Here is a 16,672-nt window from a genome sequence, read left to right as displayed (position 1 = left end):
TATGCAAAACTAACCAATTTACAAAAGAATCAGCAAAATGAGGTGTATGATTTTTGCTGATTTATGCCCAGGGAAGACAACAATTATTTATAACCCGGCAGCTGTGCTGGAAGATTCATCCTCTGGAAGATTCCGACTGTACATCAGAGAGCGAATGGGAACAGAGCTATGACTAATGACTCTTTTACATATAAATGAGAACTCACATACCAGGAACTGTAAAAATACAATAACTCAATTGACATCTCATCTCTTTATCATATGCATAGGCAAGCAGCCTATAAATTTTTAACAGACAAATACAGAGTGTTTTTTTCTAGCACCTCTTTCCACACAGTGAGCAAAAACCATAAAATATTAATTAGTTTTATCTTATCAATCTGTTATGGAATTGGGCAGGCTCAGACATTTTTCAGTCTAGCTTTAAAAGAACAGTGGAGTTTATGGCAAGAGCTGGTAAAAAATGATGAGGCAGGGTGATTAGAAGAATCTTGAAGATAACAAAAGGCAGCAAGCAACAGTTAATTGGTGATTCATTAGGAGCCAAGAGTGTGTCACATGTTATCCAGCCAGGGCTGGCTCCTGTCTTTTGCCCGATCTTAAATCCTGGATCAGGTAAGTTTAATGAATAGGTGAATGAATATATACTGAGAGACACTGATGAATTCCATTCATGCACTTCTTGTACTCACTTTGTCCATTTTTAGGGAATCTGGGGAAAGGCACAAACACGATATGGATGGTACTGCAGCCACTTACAGGGTGATCTCAAATGAGAACATTTTAAAGTTACAAATTAGTTAGTGTGCACCTGTTTGGGATGTGACAGGAAACCAGAGGACCTATAAAAAACATGCATGAGGTCAATAAAAATGTTCAAACTCCATCAAGGAAATGACTGGATTTGGGAATCAAATTTGGATTTCTGGAGCCGTAAGGCAGTAACACTAATTAATGTGCCACCTTTTATACCCTATAGATGTCTGCAGTCTATTCAGAGTTTACAATAATATCATGTTTCATAAGTAAAAAAAAAGTAATTACAAGAAATGAGAGAAATGTTGAGGACATGGCTACTAGAAGTTTACTTGAAGGTGACAAAAAGTCATAAAATGTGTGGGCTATAGTAGCCACTGGTATGTACTACTTCTTTAATTAACATTGCCTCCTGGTTCTTATGTGATTTGCCCTACTGCTTCTATTATGTTGATGAGAACGATAGCTCCAGTTTCTACTTTGTGACTCTAGTCTGATAATTTTTTAGACAACTCTCTCAGTACTGACTGTGTAAACAATTGGGAATTTCAGCTTCTTTTGACCACAAAATCACCTCTTCTTTGATTTTTTTCTAATGCAAACTTTATTTAGTGTCATTGTCATAAATATTGACACACATTTGTCTTGCTGGGATTAGTGTTCTGTTGTCAGTCCTTTCAGTATTGGTGACATCTCTATTTTCTTTAAATAAAGCTATTGTGTGAACAATGAAGACTGTCCATTCACACTACTGTCTATTCATTACAAAAGATCTTTTAACTGATAAGTGATCTTCTTGAAACTGAGCGGAGTACATACACCGCTATGATCTTAAAAACAGTACAAATGCACTTGATTTGCTGGCTAACAATGAAAAGAACACAAGATAATAAGAAACAAGAGGAAGCCATTCAATCCCTCATGCTCATTAGGCTAGCTAATAGTTAATTCAGGGTTGTTATTTTGCAGCCAGAGTATTATGAAGTAATTGATTAAATTATTTTGAGACTGTTGGGGGTCTTTTGATTGGTTAAAAACTCCATTTTGGGGTTTTACCAATGAAGGAATCTAATGTATATGTTGAAATGGGCCAGACATTATTTTGTTCTGAACGTTGACATTTTGTCTAACTGTTGCTAGGTTGCTGCACCAGTTGTTAGGGGGTGGGGCTTTGGAGTTTACGCCTTCATAGAATGGGTTAAAAGGACATTAGATCAATTCCTCATCTGAGGTTGTCTAGAGAAACAGTAGCATTTTGTGTTAATTTTGATTGCTTCTAAACCCCTTTTCTTGTATTTTCTGTTGTGACATTTTTCTATGAATTTAGACCCTGATTTTTGCTTCACATTTAGTTCCTTTGCTCGATTTTCCTTTTGTGTCCTGTGTTTGACCTTTTGCCTGTTTTAGCTAGGTTTATCTTCCAGTCTGCCTCAAAAATCTTCTGTGCTCTCACCCGTTGCACATTGCAGGATTTATAAATTGGCTAGTTTGATTAGAAATCGTTTTGTATACATATTATTTTTCATTTGGTTTTAATGGTTTTTAATATTTCTTCCTTTGAAGTTTTGCTAACAGATTGTGCTTTGGGACTCATTTGTTTTGAATTGCCTTTAGGCAAATCCTTTTTTGCTCTTTTGAACATTTTTGTTTTTTTTATTCTTGAAGTATATTTTTTCATTAATAAATATTTCTTGTTCAGATTGTCTTTATTAGCCAAAATTGTTAAGATTTCTGTTTCCGTGAGACATTTTTGAGATATCTTGGGCTCTTTTGATATTTTGGAGGTTTTAAAGCCAGCTCCACATTTTTCATTTTGGCCCATCTAGGCTAAAGCCTGCAGACAGTTGTTGGGGACTCACTGATTTGGGATGAGGCTATTTGTTTCACATGTCAGTAGAGATCCTGGTCTGCTTCTGTGTGTTCTTTCAAAGGTCTTGCACCCTTTTTGATATGCTTTTTACTCCAAATCATAAAATTAATATTTCATCCAAATATGTTTTTGAAGCCAAATTATTTTGCATTGGTGCCTTGACTATGTGATTCACTATATTACAGAAAATATTTAGATAGAACGATCTGATCAATGGTTGTAAACATTTTTGAGGCCTGAATTAGGTTTCCATGTAGCTTTCTTTGCTCAAGTCTAAAGAGGTTTAATTCCCTGAGCCTGTCAGAATAGGACTGACCTTCAGTCCAATGATACAGGTCAGGTCAGATCAGGTTGGGGAGCATGCATTGGAACAGCACATTGCCACACCCACCACACGACGATACAGCTTGGGATCCTGGTTGGCAACCCCCCAGGCAGACACGCGGTCCAATCCCATCCTTTGGAAATTATCATCTATTTGCTGCAGCCAGGTGTTACGTGGGTGTCCCCTTGGCCTGATCCAGCCACTTGGGTCCTCAACAATGAGGAATTTACGAGCTGGATCACCCTCAGGGAATTGTGCCACATGGACATAGTGCTGTAACTGACACTCCCTCACAATGCAGGTAATGTGCCTCATTCGGGACTCCATGAGCAACCACTCATACAACACAAAGTCAAACCAGTGGTACCCAAGGATTCTCCAAAGAGACACAGTACCAAAGGTGTTCAGTCTTCATCTCAGGTCACTGGATAGTGTACATGTCTCACAACCATATAACGAAACAGGAAGCACCTGGACTAAAAACTTGGACCTTTGTCCTTTATATCAGAGATATCGGGAGCGCCACAAACCCCTTTCAAGCGACCTCATGACCTTCCCCATGCTCTCCCAATCCGTCTACTGACATCATAGGAAGAGTCATCAGAGACATGTATGTCACCACCTAGGTAATTAAAACTCCTGACAAGGTCAACACTCTCTCCGCAGACAGACACACTTCTGATGGCTGTGCCCAAGAGGTCATTAAAGGCCTGGATCTTGGTTTTTATTCAGGACATTCACAAGCCCAGACACTCAGACTCCTCACTCAGCTTCTTGAGAGCCCTGACCAGAGCCTCCATTGACTCAACGAAGATCACAGCATCGTTGGCAAAGTCAAGATCAATGAATCTTTCTTCAACAACAAATGTGCCACAGCCACTGGACCCCATGACCTTGCCCAAAACCTAGACCATGCAAGCATTGAACAGAGTAGGAGCAAGAACACAATCCTGTCGAACCCCAGAATCAACAGGGAAAAACGCAGACATTCTGCCTCCACTCTGCACAGCACTCACAGTACCAGTGTATAGGCCGTCCATGATATCAACCAACCTTGAGGGGATCCCACAAAGTCTCAGAATGTCCGACAGGGCAGCTCGATCAACTGAGTTGAACACTTTACAAAAATTGACAAAGGCTGCAAAGAAACTCTGCTGATATTCGTGTTTCTCCATGAGAACCCTCAGTACTAGGATGCAGTCGATGGTAGACTTCTTAGGCGTAAAAACCAGACTGCTCCTGTCGCTGGTAGAAGAGCAAGGGATCATGCACCCTATATAGGACGATCCTAGCAAGGACCTTCCCGGCACCGAGAGCAGTGTTATCCCCCTATAGCCGATCACTCTTCCCTTTTCAGACAGGGACGACAAGTCTTGTTTTCCAGTCAGTTGATACATGTGGACTCAAAAGCCATGGACTTCTGTAATGCTGTCATGTCCTTTTTATAATATGGTACCCAAAACTGCACACACAAATCCAGAATCAATCTCACTGGTGAATTCTAATCTCCAGCTATATACCTATAAATTAAGAGTCTTTATAAAATAATCTAACATTTTAACAGCCTATTCCCTAGTGTGGTCCAGGAGGATGAGAGGAGGGCTTGTGCCTCCTCCAGACCGCGAGGGGGGCGTCCGTCCTGGTTATGTTGGGGGCCTCGGGTAAAGGGCTTGGAAGCCCAGCCCTGTAGGCGCCCCAGTGCCTTATTATCCCGGGAGCCCGGCACTTCCACCACACCAGGAAGTGCCGGGGGGAAGACGACAGGGGACGCCCAGATGGCTTCCGGGGCGCAGCCGGCACTTCCGCCACACGGGGGTGTGTCCGCGGGAGATTGCCGGGAAGCAGCTGGAGCCCTTCCGTATTCCTATAAAAGGGGCCACCTCCCTCCAGTCATGAGTGGAAGTCGGGTGGAAGAGGACGGAGCTGGAGTGAGGACTGGAGGCGGCCAGGAGGAAAAGAGGCACAGGACTGTGTGGCCTGGACATTGGGGGAATCGGTGCTGGAGGCACTGGGGTTTGTGCACGTGATTATTGTAAATATTATTGTAAATAAACAGTGTGTGGTGGAAACAAAGATGTCCATCTGTCTGTGTCTGGGTCCAAGTTCACACTAGTTACTCATTGAGTGGCACCCGTCCATTAATAGTGAACTCTGTAACCACATTCTGCATCATACAAAGTGTAGTTTGCATAGAGTTTTTTGTTTTAGGCAATTTATTTGGTAACATATCTGTTTCTTGTCCTGTAGGTGGCAGCATGTAAAACGTTCCATAAGAGTGGTAAACAGATACTGTTTCTCTTTGTTTGGTGGGTCTTCTTTGCTGTTTGCTTTATCAAGGGAAACCATGAATAGATTTGTGAACAAACAAAAATGTAAAAACTCCAGAAATGAAGAGTGCCATGTAAACATGTCCAAATATTTTGCACAGCCTCTGAATGCACATGTTAATAAAAATGCGCTTACTGTTAGCTCAAAATAGAAAGGTATGGTCTATACATGATGAGCACAGAAAGTTCCAAGACAAGTGGAGGAATGAATTTTCATTTGTACTTCATGGAACCAATTCATTATGTTTAGTCTGCCACAAAATATTCTGTGGTTTCAAACGCTGTAAATTAGAATGGCATTTCCAAACCATGGACAAAGAATTGAACAGCACATTAAGAAAAACACATTTGAACAGGTTCTCTGGGTGATTCACCCTATGTCTGAATGTTTGAGAGAAGCAACGTTTGAGATGGGTTGAATTTTAGTGATAAGGAAAATACATTTTCTCATACAGAAATAGTAAAAAAGTGTGTTTTGATGTCAGCTGAAATACTGTATGCTGATTTCAGCAACAACGATGTGAGTATAAAACAACTTCTAGGACTCCAGTTATTTATTTACTTTTTGTTTTTGGTAAACGTTCGGATTCAGCGGGTTGGAAAATGGATGGATGTATTAATCCCTGTGGGGTAACTGTCTTTCTGCATGACCTTTGGAGGTCAGAGCACAGGGTCAGCCATTGTACAGCACCACTGGAGCAATTTTCAAGTTAAGAGACTTGCTCAGGGGTTCAGCGGAGTAGGATCCCTTCTGGCAGTGACAAGATTTGAACAAATAACCTTCCAGATATCAGCACAGATCGTTAGCCTCAGAACCACCACTCTTCCTTATCTGATTTGACTATAATGAGGTGGGTTGAAGACATCGGTAAAAATATTAAAAACCAGTTAATTTCATATCGAATCAAATCAAATTTTATATTTTCACATACAATTATATACACATACAATATGAAGTGAAACGCACAACTTTATAAATACTGGTATCATTAAAAAAATCACTAGTATGCATTATATTAAAGTTATACAACATATACAATAAATAAGTAATTAATAAATATATTATCAACTTAAACTTAAATAATTTAAGAGAATTAACTTCATGTAGCTTTTGACACTATCCTCATTTATGATGCATGTGGACTGCATGGGCTCCTCCATGATCCCTCTAAACTGGTTTCCAGGCAGTAGAAGCGTTTCCCTGATCGCAGCACAAAGAAGATGCTGTTATTGGGATGGCTGCATTTTGTGATAATTTTCTTTGCCCTGGTTTGACATTGCTTGGTGTAGATGTCCTGGACATTGCAGAGTGCACACCCACTGATGCGTTCAGCTGAATGTACCACTCTCTGCAGAGCCTTGTGGGCCTACTGAGCACGAGGTATGATTCCAAATCAGGAGGTGATGCTTCCTGTCAGGATACTTTCAATGTTAGATGTGTAGAAGTCCTTTATTAACTGGGAGGACAGACTAAAATCCATGAGGTGTCTGAGGTGACAAACACATGGTGACACCTTCTTACTAAAGTGTCCATGTGCTTTGATCAGGTCAGGTCCTCAGTGATATGGATAGCAAGTTATCTGAAACTGTCCACCCTCTCCAACTGAGTGTTGTTAATACTGAGGGGCTGCTAGTGCCTCTTGTTGACTTTCCATTGCTTCCTGCTTCAGTTTTGTACCCGATGAAAGCATAGACATGTGCAGATTTTCCCAGCACTGTGTGGGTCAGATTCCCAAAAGACACTTTATTTAAGGGAGAAATATTTACTTGGTCACACTAGAGGTGAGGACATTTTGTGTGCACTCTTATAGTTTTTTAATGAAAACAAGCGTAACTGGTCAGGTCTCATATCAGTATGCAAGGTAAAGTGAAAGACTTACTGGTCCAGTGAAGAAAGTGGATAAAATGCCAGACTTTATTAGTTTTCAATGCATCACAAAGGCTCTTGAAGCAAATTCAGAAACAGTAAGTTGCAAAATGTGGTGCAGTTAGTTTTGAGAATGGTTAATCTGGTTAACGTCATTATTTCAAGAGCACTGAATTACTGACAGTTCTGCCAGATTCCAGGATTTAAAGGAGTACAAGGAATTTTTTAATTTCACTGATAAGCTAGTCAATGTGACTGTTACATTTCTGAGCCCAGTCATTACACAACTCTGTGCTGTTTTGTGTGCTGCATTTGAAAATAAAGTAGTGGAGTTACAGACAAATTATGCTTTGGCACTGTCAGATGTTGATCATTTCTAAAGCATGGTACTGTATCTGTGTACAAATGATGATATCCTTCATATATACATGTGAATTCACAGTCACCCACATGTACTTACGGGGCACCTTCAGATCTGTTGCAAGATAAGTATTTCCAGCCCAGGACGAGAAGGGGAGCTGTCACTAATATCCTCCTCTTTTTGATCCGCAGATTTAAAGGTCAAACCCCAGAGGACACCTGACCACACCTCCTGAAGGCTTCCAGAAGCCCTGCTCCTTTCAAGGTGAGCGCTTTATATTCGTTCAACTCATTTTGGGATCCATTTGAGAGAGAGACAGAACTCCTGTATGCCAGCATGCCTTCTTACCATTAATGATGTTGCCTTTATTTTCTGTTTGATTAAAGAGGTCTTACAAGAGTGATACCCCCCAGACTTGAACTGTTATACAAGCAGTTCTGTGACCTGACGTTTTCAACAGTAAATGCTGTGAAGACAAAACACCGAAACAGGCTGACCAATGAACACCTCAACTGTCTTAAAAGTCTTGACACAATGAGTTACAAATACAACAGTACAAATGTCAGACTGATGCTTACATACTTCCACTCATCTCGCATTTAAGGTAGACCTGTTTTCATTTACACTGCCATGCTTGTTTGCTTAATACTCTTAATATTCAGTACTATAAGAGACATTTCTCAGTTGAATCCTGAGTGATAAGGAAAATAATTTATAGCTAATTTAGATAGATATGCTGGTGATAGGTGACTCTGGGCGGCACGGTGGCACAGTGGTAGCGCTGGTGCCTTGCAGTTAGGAGACCCAGGTTCGCTTCCCGGGTCCTCCGTACGTGGAGTTTGCATGTTTTCCCAGTGTCTGCGTGGGTTTCCTCCGGGTGCTCCGGTTTCCTCCCACAGTCCGATTCTAAATTGGCCCTAGTGTGTGCTTGGTGTGTGGGTGTGTTTGTATGTGTCCTCCGGTGGGTTGGCACCCTGCCTGGGATTGGTTCCTGCCTTGTGCCCTGTGTTGGCTGGGATTGGCTCCAGCAGACCCCTGTGTTCGGATTCAGCGGGTTGGATAATGGATGGATAGGTGACTCCTATCTTGATAATCGCCCACTAATGTGGCTCATAAAATAAAAATAGTAAGGAACACTGGACTGTTTGTGCCATCATATAAATAAGAACAATCCCCATTGGTGACCTTGCCCCTTGTGATCTGTGTTCCTTGTGTCCTGCACAAGTACCATCTTACAGATCAACTTCATATAACTGAAATTTATGTTATTTTTGGTTTTAAGCTTTATGTAATTAATTGCTCTATCAGTTGGTTGTGACAACAATCCAGAGGATCAGATTCTGGACATTCACAGGCAGGCATTTGAAAAATGGGGAGTTGGTCTTAGGCAAAGAAAGGCAACCTTCTACATAACCAAGGTCTGAACTGTAGACAGGAATCAATGGACCAATGATTGATTGATTGATAATCCAATTACCTGGCGCAGACTAAAGCAAAATGTTTGACACATTAATCGAAAAGCAGCACCTTCTTTAGTAATAATGATAGGGGACAAGAAAAAGCCACTGAGTGGTAGGTATGGGCACGTAGAAGCCGTCATCTATTTTCTTCTCAGTCCAGCCTAAAGTGTAGCACAAATCTAATTAAAGTTAAACCCAACGGTGAGAATTTGTTTTTTCGACCATAAAGAATGAAATGCACCTCCAGACTCTGCCAGGATGTCTGTCTGCAGTCTGCAGAACATCATTCTCTTACTCTCATGGTTGATTTGTAAATTTGAACTAAAAACTAATTTGTTAGGCAATCACCTCACACCAGGAGTCGGAAGAAAATGATCATTTGAACTAATTTCAAAAAAAGAAGTTGTCTGCATAATTTAACATAATAGAGTCCTGCACACGGCTTAACACAAATTATGGCTTTATTGTACGGAAGGCATGCATTTAGGGATTTGGAAGCACTGTAATACCTTTTATTCACATTTTATTTTCTCTTTTGCTGTTTTCAGATCTTTGTGAAGCCTTAAAAGCAGCCAACCATGGAATGAAGTCCCTACCTTTATAAATATGAGTAAGAATTTATATATTAATTTATCCATTTTCTGTCCTATGTAAAACTGCAGGGAGCTGGCATCGCATGCAAGGAAAGACTCAACTTTTTTTGGGGTGCCAGTATTTCACAGGGCACACATACACACACATCTACAGTACACTGCACCAATTTAGAGTTACCAACCAACATAATATGAACATCTTTAATATGTACCAACAAAAACAGAGTTGCCAGAGTATACACATTCAGACAAAGGGAACACATGTAAAATCCACACAGGCATTGTCAGGCTTGGAGGCATCTACACTAGCCTCTGTACCACTATGACACCCCTGGAATATAAGTACACTGGAGAAAAATGTAGACACCCCTGGCTAAATCTTATCTAATAGCATGTAACTCCTCTGTGAGACCAAAGAACAGCTGCAGTTATGTCTGGCATTGATGCCACATTTTTATGGATGTAGGTGACGTCAATTTTCATTCACACTTTCACACTTTCAGCACCAAATCCCACAGTTCGGCAGATTTGGTTAGATGGTTCCCCCAGCATTTCACTCATTGCTCCAATTAGTCTCACAGATTTCCTACGAGATTTCAAACTGGGAATTTGGCAGGTCATGTTTCAGAATGCTCTACGTTTAAATCACTAGACTAGAAGACTGAGGTAGCCATTCTGTGCTCAATCTGGTGATGAAGCACAAAAGGTAATATATGTTCATCTAGAAGCTCAAGTACGTTGTCACCTCAACCGAAGGACCCATTTCCTCACAACTGAAACATCTCCAGAACATCAGAGAGCAACCCTTAGCAATGGCCTCTTCCATGGTACTCTGCTCCAGGTTTGCATGGCATGTGGTTCCCTTCTTAGCGATCATTCAGAAATGCTTTCTTCACGTTGTCATCCATCTTGAATTGATAACCACCTATATGTTTTTTTAGTGGTCCAATAAGGTAGAAATTACAAGGTGCCAAATCTGACGAATAAAGAAGATGTGGCAATACCTCATACTTCAATTTCTCCAGACAAGCCTAGGTGTTCTTAGCAGTGTGTGGGCAGCAGTCCCTGTCACTTGAATTGAATAGCATGCTTCACACTGGTTTCCAGCAAGTCACAGTAACTTGCACTAGTGACTGCAGTACCCCTCGGCATGTAGTGTTTGGCAATAACTCAGGTGCACAAGTGGTTGTGAGGACAAGCCAAAACCTTTTATTCAGCTGAAATCCAGGCACTTCCAGGTGGGTGGAGCAAGTGCATTGCGAAGGGTGGAGACTACATTGACAAATGATATCAGTTTTGTTAAGGTTCATTCCATTTTCTAATAAATCCTATTTTCTAACTTTAGCTTGACTCACCCTTGCCGCCAAAGGGCTATGCATGGAGGAGGACTCCCTGTTTCAGGTGACTTCCATCTGACCCAGAAGTGCTTCTGTCAGGCTATGCCCCAATACTGGAACTACTCCCGGTTCTACTCTAGTTGAATTAGAGTCAGGTGGCTGATGGCAAAGCTAACCTGGAGGAGGAAAAGGAGGATTGTGACCTGGAAAATTTTGGGTTGGTCTGTAAAAAAAGTATTTTGTAAAGTAAAAATGTTTATTTTGCACCTGGGACTGTTTTAGTGTTGTGTATCTGGGGTTTTGGGGCTCTGTTGCGAATCCTGTCTTTTACAATGTGTGTATATCTACATATATATATAGAGAGAGAGAGTGAGAGAGAGAGTAATAAGAAATCAGAAACAAGGAAATGATAACGGGTTGGGGAGACAAATAGCAATCCCCATATATTGTGAAGTTTGGCAAAAAAGTTTTCTATTTCACGTCCCAAGAGCCAGTTTCTGTGGCCAAGGATCAGACCGCCAAGGTCCCCGCCTTCGGCCACCACCCAACTCACACTGCACCTGACCTCCTTGGCCCCTCCTATAGGTGGTGAGCCCATGGGAAGGGAGACCCACGTTACCTATTCGGGCTGTGCCCGGCCGAGCCCCATGGGTGCAGGCCCAGCCACCGGCTGCTCAAGCTCCTGCCCCCGCGACCCGATCTAGGATAAGCAGAAGAGGATGGATGGATGGATGGCAAAAAAGTCTTTTTCAAAATGGACGTCTTTGAAGAAAGATGTCTCCAACCAGACTGGGGAGGGATGGAGGTGGTGCATGGTTATGAAGTCAATAGGGCAGACGGTTAGAATTCAGGTGCCCCTGTTGAGAAGTGTTGTCCTGTGTCGTCTGTCTATGATTGTCTGTATCTGCAGAAGAATGGAACGGAGCAGCATTAGGAGACAACATCAACCTGTGACTCAGGGTGGAACTGCAAGTCGACAAGCCCTGAATTCCATCCATCCATCCATTATCCAACCCGCTATATCCTAACTACAGGGTCACAGGGGTCTGCTGGAGCCAATCCCAGCCAACATAAGGCGCAAGGCAGGAAGCAAACCCCGGGCAGGGCGCCTGCCCACTGCAGTGCATGCACACACACCCACACATTAGGGACAATTTAGAATCGCCAATGCACCTAACCTGCATGTCTTTGGACTGTGGGAGGAAACTGGAGCACCCGGAGGAAACCCACGCAGACAAGGGGAGAACATGCAAACTCCATGCAGGGAGGACCCGGGAAGCGAACCCGAGACTTCTAACTGCGAGGCGGCAGCAGCACTACTACTGTGCCACCGTGCCGCCCTATACTCTATTACCGTCAATTAATTTATATATATACATTTATTTATATAATTTATATATTTATATATATACATAAAATAAATTCAGGGCTGGGTGGCACAGTGGCTCAGTGAGTTTACATGTTCTCCCCTTAGCATAGGCTTCCTCCAGGTACTCCGGTTTCCTCCCACAGTCCAAAGACATGCAGGTTAGGTGCATTGGCGATCCTAAATTGTCCCTAGTGTGTGTGCTTGGTGTGTGTGTGTGTGTCTGTGTGTCCTGTGGTGGGTTGGCTCCCTGCCCGGGATTGGTTCCAGCAAACCCCTGTGATCCTGTGATAGGATATAGCGGGTTAGAGAATGATAGACTAATAGAGTATAGTGACTAGCGGTCATTAAACGTTAGACTTTAGAGTTCATTTCCCATTTGCAAGGCACTTTGCTTGCCTGTGTGCTCATTGTGTAAATTGCAATGGATGAACATGTCCACCAAATCCATAATGCGAAATACACAATATAAAATAATAAGAGGTGCACTAATGCAATAAATATATATACAGTACATAAGTTTTTGGTAAAACATTTTAAATACACTTTGTTTTACACTATGTTTTCTATTATATAATTCTGATTTTGTTTCCTAAAATTTACTCCTGTGTACTATCCTGGGGCAACCCATGTGGACACAAGGAGAACAAGTAAACTCCACTCAGGGAGTAGCCATGACTCAAATATTGGTCTCCTTAATGTGAGACAGCAACCACATTCTTCTACCAGGCTGCCCTTCTGCGCATTAGATGTTTTTGCCATTTGTGACTTATAGTTTACATTTCTTATTCTTATTTCAGAATCAAATTACCATGGAGGTCAAAAAACACAATCTGCCTTTGGAGATGTATTCTTCTCTAGCCCATCAGGACCTTCTTATAAAATAGTCAAGAGATGTGCTTGTGACAGAAAGTGTTTCAAAGATAATAAAAGGTATGGATGACCTTGGACATTGGTGGCAGGAGAAAACATAGCCAACATGGAGCAAAATGTAATGGGGAATTGAAGAATGATGATGAGTGAGACAGCAGACAGTGTTTAACTATTTATGAATTAATTCTACATGAACAATTAAACATGAGTATGATTTCTGCACTTTGGCTATCAGGAGAAAAATCATAAAAAATCATGTATAATAAAATTCTAAAGTTGTTCTGTCTATTACATGATTACTTGTAAACTACCAGGGCTAAAACCTTTATCCCAATCTTAATTGAAAGTTTATAACCTGATCTGTTCTGTTCTGTAAATTAAAAAAAATTAAGGTAGCACCCCCCTCGACAAAGGGATCTGTGGCAGTGTGTTTATTATGGCTAAGTGACTGGCAAAGTGACATGACAGAAAGGAAAACAAGGGCAGCAAGATCTGCTCAATGTCAAGGAAATCGCAGAAGCTGATTACACAGTGAAGAGCACCGTAATAAAAAGAAAGACAAAGAAGAGCAGCGACATCTGCTGAATGTCAGGCACATCACAGAAGACGATTAAGTGGCGAAGACAGGAGAGAGTAGGCTGACCACACACTGAAGCACACAGACAAGCAAGGAATTATTCTGAATATAGAATGATATGTTCTGGAAATGTATAATTATAAAATACTTAGGTATTCAGGTGACCAGAAAATTTTGAGGGCGTCAAGGAAATTGCAAAGACCAATTATGTGGCAAAAGGACACCATAACAGGAAGAAGAAGAGGAAGAGGAGCAGCATTATCTGCTGAGCGTCAAATGAAATGATACAGAATGCAACAACAAATATGGAGCAATGCATGTCAATAATCATGAGGAGAGTATACTGTTGTTTATATCTAGCCTGATGCAGAACCACATTGACGAGCTAAAATGAATCATGAATATAGATACTCAAAACTTCTAAACATATGCAAGCATTGCTTTTACATCTTTAAATGAATGTTTGTTTGAAAACCACTACTTGGGAAACTTGGATTACCAATCAGTGGTGAAAAGAATATGTTGCCAAAATGCAAAAGTTTGCCTTTCTCTAGATGAGCAACCAGAAGTAATGAAAAACATTATAACATCTTGAGAAACTAAACCAAATAGCTACTTAGAAAACATAACAAATATGAACAGCTCAGTATCTTAAAGTTGACTTTTATTTGCATTTTATATGAGGACTGTGTGTCTTTTTGTTTCACTAGTTAATTAATAAAATGCCAAGCAATACATATAACAAAGGATATGTAAATGCTGACAACAACTGGGTTGGCAAGAGAAGATCCCACAAGGAATGCACTAGGCCCTTGTCACATTTTAAGAAGGCCGGGCAGGCATTATACAGTTGCTAGAACTGCAGAGATTCCAAGGGCCATTAGAAAACCCGGTAGTCTAGTGGCCCTATGACGTTAGGGATCCTGGGGATATTTTGGAAGTTTAATGGACACCTCCTGTCAGAATACGAGATTAGAGTGGCAGGGGAGAGATGTAAGGTGAACAATGTGGTGTAGAGACAGAATCGCAGCAAAATTCGGGTGCTGTCTAGAATAGAAAGGCATTCTAGTTTTGCTTGGCAGTGCTTCTGTCTCATTTGTGTATCCTCCTTTTGCTGTTTTAGTAAGTAAAACACTTTATTATGTGTATTTGATAGCTTGACATCATTTTGGGTAGTGCCAAGGGAGGGCACTCTTTCAACATGCAGAATGCGGGCCAGCTTTCTCTGTTTTAGCTTGTGCTTTGAGCCTGCCGTGGATGTTGAGGATTGTTATCACAGAAGGCAGAGCTGTTTTTTTTTTTTTTTTTAATCTTCTCTCTATCTATATAACTTGTTTTAGTCCCTTAAACTGGTCCTGTTATTTTTTTTCTTAATTAAAATTAAATGATGCCTAAATAAACCCCTGAGTGCTCTATAAGTTTAACAACCATTTGGAAAAGCACCTTGAATTGGGCACTCAGGAGGGTGAAGGAAAGGCAAGCTGATGATGCCACTCTTTGTATCTATTGATTGTGATTGTCATGTGCTGATTGTCTGCATTAATAACAATCCATGCTGCTCTCAGATAACTGAGCCACCCCCAGCAAAAGGCAATCAGAATCCCTGTCAACACGCTAATTCGGACTCTATAAAAGTGGTAATGGAATTCACCGCAGGATTACCAGGCCTATCCAATGAGCTGCCATCTCTGTGACATATCTCTCCAATCGGCCGAATTTAACACCCCATCTAATTTACGTCGTGTAGGGAGCAGGAATGAAATGTTAATAAAGAATCTCTGCATCTCTTCACCTTAACTGCAGCCTCAGGCTTTCAGGCATCTGTCATGAAGCGGGAGGAGAGAGAGAGAGAGAGAGAGAGAGAGAGAGCAAGTGAGCGGGAGCGAGAGAGGAGCAGAGGCACAGACGTTACAACTGGCTGCCTCAGTGGTTAGCTCTCTAAAGAGCAGGTTTAGCTTTTTTTGCATTCACTTAAAGCATGTCCAAAGATCCCCTTTGTGGCTAATGTAGTGCCCATTCTTGGATTTGGGGACAAGGTGCAAGCAAGTGCCATCCAAGTCATGAGGCAGCCATCATTCAAACTGCACACTCACACGAACAAGCTGCTAAATGTCATCCATTTTTTTTTTATAAACCTGCTTTTCCCATTACAGGCTTGAGGGGAGCCATAGCCTAACCAAGCAGCACCATGCAGAAGGTGTAAACTGAAATTGGACAGACACTATTCTATTGCAGGACATACTCATTTTTTCCCAAAACTGACAAGAAAATAGGAAAACATGTTGAAATTTCAAGCACAGTTACAGGTTGGGAATCAAAGCCATAATAGAATTAATCTCTAAGAAAAGAACATTAACTAATGCTCTAGCTATCTACCACTGTTCATTTTATTTTAACATAGCATTCTTCACAGTAGATTAGTAAAGGCGTATAGCGTAGTTTTGCATTGATTGAATAGTTATATTGTGTTATTTACCAGGGCATTAGGGGAAAATGTGTAGTCTCATTAGCATTATGTTTACCCCTGAAAGAGCCAACAAAAAATGTTATCATGTGTAACGTATTTAGTACGCATGCTTCTTGTAATATGTTTTGAAACATATCACTAACACACATGAGCACAGTTTGAGCAGGTGTTGAAAGATTTTTTTTTTGTAATATTTTTTTCTGTTGCTTACGTATGATTGGGTAGAATGTCAGTGACTGACCCGCACAATTGTACTGACTGTACTTGCCATCCCACTTGTAAAATATCGAGTTCCAGATATATCGAGAGTTTGCTTAGCGCAGTATGTAGAACTTGATACCAAATCATGCCCGTTTGGATGCTATGTACCGTATCCACAACAGCCTTCCCTTGTAACCCATGAGACTTTCATTAAAACATATATTATGATTGGGAACATACACTTTCTGCATCATTTTGATGATGTCCTGACACATATCCCACAGTTTGTACA

General features: G+C 41.2%; 1 long non-coding RNA gene across 1 annotated transcript; it reads left to right on the top strand.

The window, feature by feature from the left end:
- Positions 1–540: 540 nt before the first annotated feature.
- Positions 541–9,572, top strand: LOC120519435. Its single transcript, XR_005631505.1, has 3 exons — positions 541–615; positions 7,698–7,770; positions 9,515–9,572. It is a non-coding gene; the product is annotated as an uncharacterized LOC120519435 (long non-coding RNA).
- Positions 9,573–16,672: the final 7,100 nt, after the last annotated feature.

Source organism: Polypterus senegalus, chromosome 1 (assembly GCF_016835505.1).
Source record: "Polypterus senegalus isolate Bchr_013 chromosome 1, ASM1683550v1, whole genome shotgun sequence".
NCBI classification, from domain to species: Eukaryota; Metazoa; Chordata; class Cladistia; order Polypteriformes; family Polypteridae; genus Polypterus; species Polypterus senegalus.
Note: the sequence above shows the minus strand (reverse complement) of the source record. Positions and strands in the feature narration are given on the sequence as shown.